Here is an 8,422-nt window from a genome sequence, read left to right as displayed (position 1 = left end):
GATATATAAAGACTTGAAGTGATGTATAAAGACTTGAAGTGATGTATAAAGACTTGAAGTGATATCTGAAGACTTGAAGTGATAATTTGAAGACTTGAAGTGATATATGAAGACTTGAAGTGATATATAAAGACTTGAAGTGATATATAAAGACTTGAAGTGATATATAAAGACTTGAAGTGATATATAAAGACTTGAAGTGATATCTGAAGACTTGAAGTGATATCTGAAGACTTGAAGTGATATCTGAAGACTTGAAGTGATGTATAAAGACTTGAAGTGATGTATAAAGACTTAAAGTGATATATAAAGACTTGAAGTGTTATATAAAGACTTGAAGTGATATCTGAAGACTTGAAGTGATGTTTTGAAGATTTTAAGTGATATTTTGAAAAGTTTTAAGTGATCGTTATTGAAGGGAATCATCGCTCCACCAAATACGCCTCGTCGCTTCGTATAAGGTGGGCAGCTCATCCAGTATGGCAGTGGTTTAGAAATAATTTAGGGCAATTTTGACTGCCCATGTCTACAGTTGTCCTCAAAATGAAATACGGTAGTTGTCATGTAGTTATATTTATTTTTTAGTGCAAGAGTAAGATCGGAATACAGGTAATTGCTAGTCATTTCCTTTTTCTTTTGCTGCAAGAGTAAGAGAAGGATTAAAAGGTGCGCCGTATCTTGTCTGTGTGCACCTGTAAGCTAAGAAGCAGGGAAAGAGGTGGAGAAAGCAGTGTTCATAGCAAGTAAGAGTTTTGCTATGTGTTAATCCATAGATGTACCTACCGGAGGAGGAAATGAAAACAAAAGGCGTTCAAGGTAGCTATATAGATGTACGACACATTCAGGTGAGAGTGATTAACGGGACACTTTCTTAATATTTCCCATCGTTTTGCAGGTAGGGAATAAAAATCCCTGCGCAGGAGCAACCCTTCAGCATCGCATCAAGCCGTCGAGTGGTGAGTGTTAAATTGCTGTGTTGATAGGGCGTTAGGCTGGTCAGGAAGCTTTAATTGCCTTGGACGCGAATAACCCTTTCTTCCGAGGCGACTATCCCACAGAACAGCAGCGAGTGATGTGATTCCAGCTGGTGTCAAGGTGGTGGAAAGCGAAGGCAGATGAGGCAGACAATACAAGAGGCAGACAGTACAAGATGAGGTACCAGAAGAAGCAGACAGTACAAGAAGAGGTACCAGAAGAAGCAGACAGTAGGCTACAAGAAGAGGCAGACAGTACAAGAAGAGGCAGACAGTACAAGAAGAAGCAGACAGTACAAGAAGAGGTACCAGAAGAAGCAGACAGTAGGCTACAAGAAGAGGCAGATAGTACAAGAAGAGGCAGACAGTACAAGAAGAGGCAGACAGTACAAGAAGAGGCAGACAGTACAAGAAGAAGTAGACAGTACCAGAAGAGGCAGACAGTACAAGAAGAAGCAGACAGTACAAGAAGAGGCAGACAGTACAAGAAGAAGCAGACAGTACAAGAAGAAGCAGACAGTACAAGAAGAAGCAGACAGTACAAGAAGAGGCAGACAGTACAAGAAGAGGCAGACAGTACATGAAGAGGCAGACAGTACAAGAAGAGGCAGTCAGTACAAGAAGAGGCAGACAGTACAAGAAGAAGCAGACAGTACAAGAAGAGGCAGACAGTACAAGAAGAGGCAGACAGTACAAGAAGAGGCAGACAGTACAAGAAGAGGCAGACAGTACAAGAAGCTCTACCCCTGTCAACCCACAAGGCTTCATAAGGTAAATAGATTGGGATGCAAAGTTAAAGATGCAAGGAATAGATTTTTGTCTATAATTGCAGTTAATACTTTCCTTATCATAATAATACATCAGCTGGCAAAGGACAGAGTGACATGGAGGTGATTTGTTTGTGGCCACCCTATACAGGATTAAGGAGTATAGCGATAGATAGATATGGAAACACCTTAATGATGCACACACTCCCCTGCAGATCACCAGGGAGTTGTGGTACAAGATTGGTGAATACAGGTGGAAAGCAAAGGCAGGCGAGACGGCGCAAACAATACCTAACTACCCAACCTACTCCCAGGGCATTGAAAGGTAAATATTGTTAGTAAGCATGTGTGTTGGGTGTACAGATTTGTTTATAGATGTTAATTCCCTAACATCATTGGTAATTGTCTTCGTAGTCATTCGTGAGGCTGTCTCTCTAATTCAGATAGTTTAGCGTTAATGGAAATACAACTGATATACAAGTGCACTAGGCTTATTACTTTATTTTTTACAATGTGGTGTTTTTTCGAAGTAAAACATAAAATGGAGAAATTCTACTATACAGGCAAATATATCTTTTTTCCCGCAACTGTGAAGGGTATCGCGTCCAAATGAAAGTCACTTGGAGTACTGTACGTGGAATACAATAGCAGGTTTTATTGAACTGAGTGAGCTTCAAGGGACTTACAGCTAAATGAATGGTGCTGATGACGAGAGAGATCGAGCGACAAACTAAAGGGTGTTGGAATGTGTACCTGTTTGAACCTTTAATGATCTGTTGATACTCGATGCCTTGGGTCGATGAGGCTTTGGAATGCACAGGCCGCGGGAACCTGCAAGTAAATTCAAACTCATCTGTCTGTAATCGATCGTGCTGGTATGTAACGGAGGCAAGAGAGGAAAAGGAGTGGAAATGTGTTATCTGAGAGAGAGAGAGAGAGAGAGAGAGAGAGAATACACGAGTAAAGGAGGAAGGAATACGCAAAGGAAGAAGGAAGAGAGGGAAGACAGGAGTAAAAGAAGGAGGGAGGGAGGGAGGAAATAAGACAAAAAGTAAAGGAGGGAGGGAGGGAGGGACGGAAGGAAGACAGAGGCAAAGGAGGGAGGGAGGAAAGGAAGGCAAAAACAGAGGGAGGGAAGACAAGTAAAGGAGGAATTGAGGGAGGAAAGGAAGAGGAGAAAAGAAAAGAGGAAACTGAATTGATGGAGGTAATGGAAAGTTGAGGAATGGAAAGAAGGAAGAAGCAAGGGTTTTAGTTGAAGAAATAAGTAGTGAGTTGAAGGATGGAAGCGTCAAGAAGGGAGGCAGGATGGAGAATGACCTGGAGTGGGGGAGGAAGTTGGAGCGTGGTGGTGGTGAAGGGAGTTTGATTTGTGATGATGGTGGTAGTGGAGGATTTGCACTGATGGGTGACGTTGGGATGGTGGTGGTAGTTGTGGTTGTGGTGTTGGTGGTATTTGTGGTTGTGGTGGTGGTGGTAGGTGTGGTTGTGGTGGTGGTGGTAGGTGTGTTTGTGGTGGTGGTATTTGTGGTTGTTGTGGTGGTGGAGGGAACTGATTGGTGGTGAAACTGGAGGATGGAGGAGAAGTTGCAATGCCTTGTGGAGATCTCAGAGCATCGAACAAGTTTACTGCTGGACAAAGGATGGTGAGATTAAAGACCCGAAGTTGCTTATGTGATCCAGGAGAGGAGCATTCTTCATTGGACGTCACAAACGCTTCTGTTGTCTTGTAGGTGAGTTGTGTTAGTGATGCGGTAATTTAAGGATAGTTCTTGCTGTCTCTGCATGATTGAATTACACACACACACACACACACACACACACACACACACACACACACACACACACACACACACACACACACACACACACACACACACACACACACACACACACACACACACACACACACACACACACACACACACACACACACACACACACACACACACACACACACACACACACACACACACACACACACACACACACACACACACACACACACACACACACACACACACACACACACACACACACACACACACACACACACACACACACACACACACACACACACACACACACACACACACACACACACACACACACACACACACACACACACACACACACACACACACACACACACACACACACACACACACACACACACACACACACACACACACACACACACACACACACACACACACACACACACACACACACACACACACACACACACACACACACACACACACACACACACACACACACACACACACACACACACACACACACACACACACACACACACACACACACACACACACACACACACACACACACACACACACACACACACACACACACACACACACACACACACACACACACACACACACACACACACACACACACACACACACACACACACACACACACACACACACACACACACACACACACACACACACACACACACACACACACACACACACTTCTCTGGCTGTATGCTTCCCTACCCACTCTTCTGCCTGCTTGCAAATCTGCTTGCCTGATTCAATGCTGACAAGGTTTAAAAATTGTCGTTGTGTTTGTTCCTCTGCTTGCCTGCTCAGCTGCTTGCCTGCCCATTTACCTGCTTGTCTGCTCACTAATATGCCTGCTTAATTAAATGCAGACAGGCTCGAACTTAGTCTATAAAGGGTATAGCATTTAAAACATCGAAGTAGCAGGAGTGAGGTGTGGAAATGTGTATGTTCGTTGCATAAGAACTTACTGTGTGTGGGGAAAAAAGTGTTGTGGTGAAGAGACGTGCTGGGAATTACTGAGTGGGGAAAGGAAATTGGTAGATTTGGAGGGAGGGAAGTGAGGAGTACAAGGAGGGGAGGTAGGAGGGGGAGAGGGAGGAGAAGGGAAGGAGGGAGGGGGAAAGAAAGAGGACTGTTCTTCCTGTCACCCCTCTCTCTGTGAACTAAGTATTTGATCAGGTTTGGAACAAGGGGAATTCTGAATACCGTACTTCTTCGTGGTTGCAAGAGGAACGTGGGAGGGAAAGAGGAGGTGTATGTTTGAGATGCGTGGGGGTAATTTAGAGAGTTGGAGGAAATCTGGAAGTGTTACTGTGGGTTTAAGAATAAGTGTGGATGATGAGGCGGAGCAAATTCGAAATGCGATATAGCAGAAAGACAGAATTTCGTATAGGACGGTAATGAAAGAGGAAAATTCTTAGAGAGAGAGAGAGGGAGCGTTCAGAGTAAAACTAACCTTATTTTGGGAGGGAGTTTTGGTGTGAGAGCAACGGAACTGTGCAGGAAATGGAGTAAAATGAAAATATGATGGGAGGGAGGGAGGTGTTGATGGGAGTTGGGGAAGTGTAAAGGAGCTAGTTTTGTTACCGTAATAGGGTAATAAAAGCAAAAAAAGCAGGGATAAGAAGTACTGTATTGGATGAGGGATTGTGGTTGTTGTTGGTGTTGTTGTTGTGGTGATAGTGGTGGTGGTGGTGGTAGTAGTGGTGGTGGTAGTAGAGGAAGTGTGGTCTTTGTTGGTGGTGGTGGTGGTAGTAGTGGTGTTAGTGACTCAAGGATCATCTGAACAATTGGGCGCCACTGGAGATCTTACATTGCACTGTTGTTGGTAGCTGTGTAATTATATGAATGTTTTTGGTGTTGTCCTGGGTTCGTTTGGACTTGATGGACTGCAAGAATCGGGCCACTTCAGCCGATAGTTCCCAGGAATTTTTTGTTGAGGTTAAGGTGAAGGATTGACTATGCTGTGGGAACTGGGGTGCATGTCGGGTGTTAAGTAAGGTGTTTGAAGGGGGGGTTGGGGCAGCAGATCTTTTATTGGTTATGTCGAAGGATTGGCTGTTATTAAGGTGTTGGATGGGGGAATGGGGGCTGCATTACAAGGAAGGCAAATCACTAGTTGTTAAGGAGAATGAACTGTGCTCCTTTTATCTTAAGCTGGCATAGATTTTTCTCCGCTTATTACACTTAGGTTGGGGGCGGAAAATACTACGACTCTGTATCCTTTCCATAACTTCTTCGTGGCTAGCATCATATTCCAGTGTTAGTCTATTTACAATTCTGGGTTCAAGATGGAGCGGTGGTAATTTTAGGCCAGGTTAAAGGGAAAGGGATATTGCTATAATTACATCCGAAGGTCGTGCATTTTATCTCTCAGCTCTTAATTGGGCTAGTGTGGCGTGTTAGGGGTGAAGGGCAGGCCAATTATGGTAATTAAAAAAAAGTGACGTCTTACATATGCTGCAGGTTAGATGTGTTGAAAGAAAATGGTGAGTTTTTTGTTTTTTCGTGGTCTGCCTTTTTATTTATTTATTTTTTTTTATAAGTTAGAGGAAGGAAAAACACAATTTAAAAAAAATCCATCCACTAGATTACACGTGTCTAATGAGTTTTATTTACGTAATCCTCCTTTTTTTTCCTTTTTTCAAATTAGAGGAAGGGAAAACGAAATTTTTAAAATCCGTACGCTAGATTACACGTGCCCTCCATTCATAAAAAAATCTGTAAAAGTTGGACTTGAACCGCTGTAAGTTGAAGTTTGGGGGTAAGTTAGTCTGGTGAAGCGAGTTGCAAAGAGAGGCAGTTCGGGGAATGACACCCAATCGCGTTTGTGTGTGTGTGTGTGTGTGTGTGTGTGTGTGTGTGTGTGTGTGTGTGTGTGTGTGTGTTATATAATGTTCCCGATGTCATTGGTTGGACGCTTTAAAGAAATGATGGAGTTTGTTCTTGGTGGTCGTTTATGTCCCACAGATTGGACGTATAGGAGAAAAACCTGGATGATTTTTGTGTGTGTTGTCTTTCATATGCCATTTTATTTTTTTCTAGGTTTTATAATGAATGCTGTGTAAGGACTTGACGAGTGAAAGGAATGGTTGTGGAGATGTCCCTGAAAGCAGGTTAATGAATTAGTTTGCATTTGTATCCCTACCTATCTATAGCCCGACGCCCTAATCCCGCAAAAGGTGGCTGTAAACAAAGCGCCTCCAGGTCGCTCTGTCACCCACCATGTGACTGCCCTCCCCCCAACTCACTCCCCCCTCCCTCATATACATTGCATTTATAGCTGTTTATAAATAGTGGTTAGTTTGCGTTTGTAAAGGTATGTCAGTATTTAAAGAACGAATTGTTGGTATGTTATAAATCCTGAGTAAACGCTGTGTATACTAATTGTTATAAGTTTTCCTGTCTGCAGTTTAATTCTTCCACTAACAGTCTCGCCATGTGTAAATACTTCCATTGTTACCTTTTTTTCTTTTTTTTAATGCAAGGAAGAAGGAACCAAAGACTTATTAGGAGAGGTGTGCTTGTCTGAAGCTGTATTTTTCCACTGAGTCTCGTGATGCATAAATCTATCTATCTATCTATCTATTGCCAGACGCCTCAATCCCGTTTGGGGTGGCCACAAACAAATCGCCTCCAAGTCGCATAAATACTTCCTTTTTTTTTTTTTTTTCAAGGAAGAAGGAACCAAAGGCGTACAGGTCAAGGGTCATTTTTCTTCCCTTGCAACAAGCAGACTATTCAGCTTTTTTTTTTTCTAATTGGGTTATAATTCAGCTTCATTAACTCATGTATTGAAAAATTTGTTACTAATTGGGCACTATAAAATGTTTATATCTGATGGAACTGGGTCACACATCAATACTGAGTCGTGGTTGTTATTCACTTATGCTGTGAGGTAAGAATGAGTCTCCTTGGTTAGTAGTGACATAAACCTTCCAGTCACGCTACACTTGTCCATCAACTGAGCCGGAAGGGATGAATGATGAATACAAAGTTGTGGTTCCATGAAATTCAATGATCTTAAGCTATGAGGTAGGAATGAGTCTCCTTGGTTACTAGTGAAATCATCCTTGGGTTTCGCTACAGCTGGCCCCGAACAGAGCTGGCAAGGGGTTAAGGATCAATGCCAGAGTAGAAGGGACTCATAGTAATGCTCATGTTGATAGGAATGAGTCTCCTTGGTTACTAGTGATATTTCTCGCTGCACTTGGCCATCAACTGAGCTGGGAGGGGTTAAGGATCAACGCCAGCTGTGAACAAACTTGTAATGTCCTTGTAATTCTGAAGCACAGGTATTGAACATTTGATAATCAGGAAGCGAGCGTTCATTTTTCCCAGACTTACCTGTGTGAATAAGAGGCAGAATGTAATGAGCTGTCTGTGTCGCTGCGATATAATTATGCTGGACGTCTCTGCTGAAAATATTATCCCTGACGAAAGCAGGTGGCCCGGGATGGAAAGAGGACTGATTATTTTACCTGTAGAGAAGACAAATGATTGTGTAAACGTTTTGTGAGAATATCTAGGTCTTATTATTATTATTATTATTATTATTATTTTTAGCTGATCCTTACCTACTTAGTGTTTTCTCGTTTTCTTGTATTTAAACCATTTCATTCTCTTCTTCTCCATTCCTTACCTGCATAGTGGCTTTGTGTGTGTGTGTGTGTGTGTGTGTGTGTGTGTGTGTGTGTGTGTGTGTGTGTGTGTGTGTATCTTGTCACTCCCCTTTCCTCCTTTTGCTCCTGTTCCATTGCAAGTCATACCGTATATCTTTCCTTTCAATACTTTTCCTAGGTCTTATTTATTCATTTTTAAGCTGTTTTACATCCATAGTGCTTTGCCTTCGTTTTATTGTGTT

Source organism: Coenobita brevimanus, chromosome 115 (genome assembly GCF_032717465.1).
Source record: "Coenobita brevimanus isolate Jiangsu-jjx chromosome 115, ASM3271746v2, whole genome shotgun sequence".
Taxonomy (NCBI): Eukaryota; Metazoa; Arthropoda; class Malacostraca; order Decapoda; family Coenobitidae; genus Coenobita; species Coenobita brevimanus.
This window is presented reverse-complemented; position numbering follows the sequence as displayed.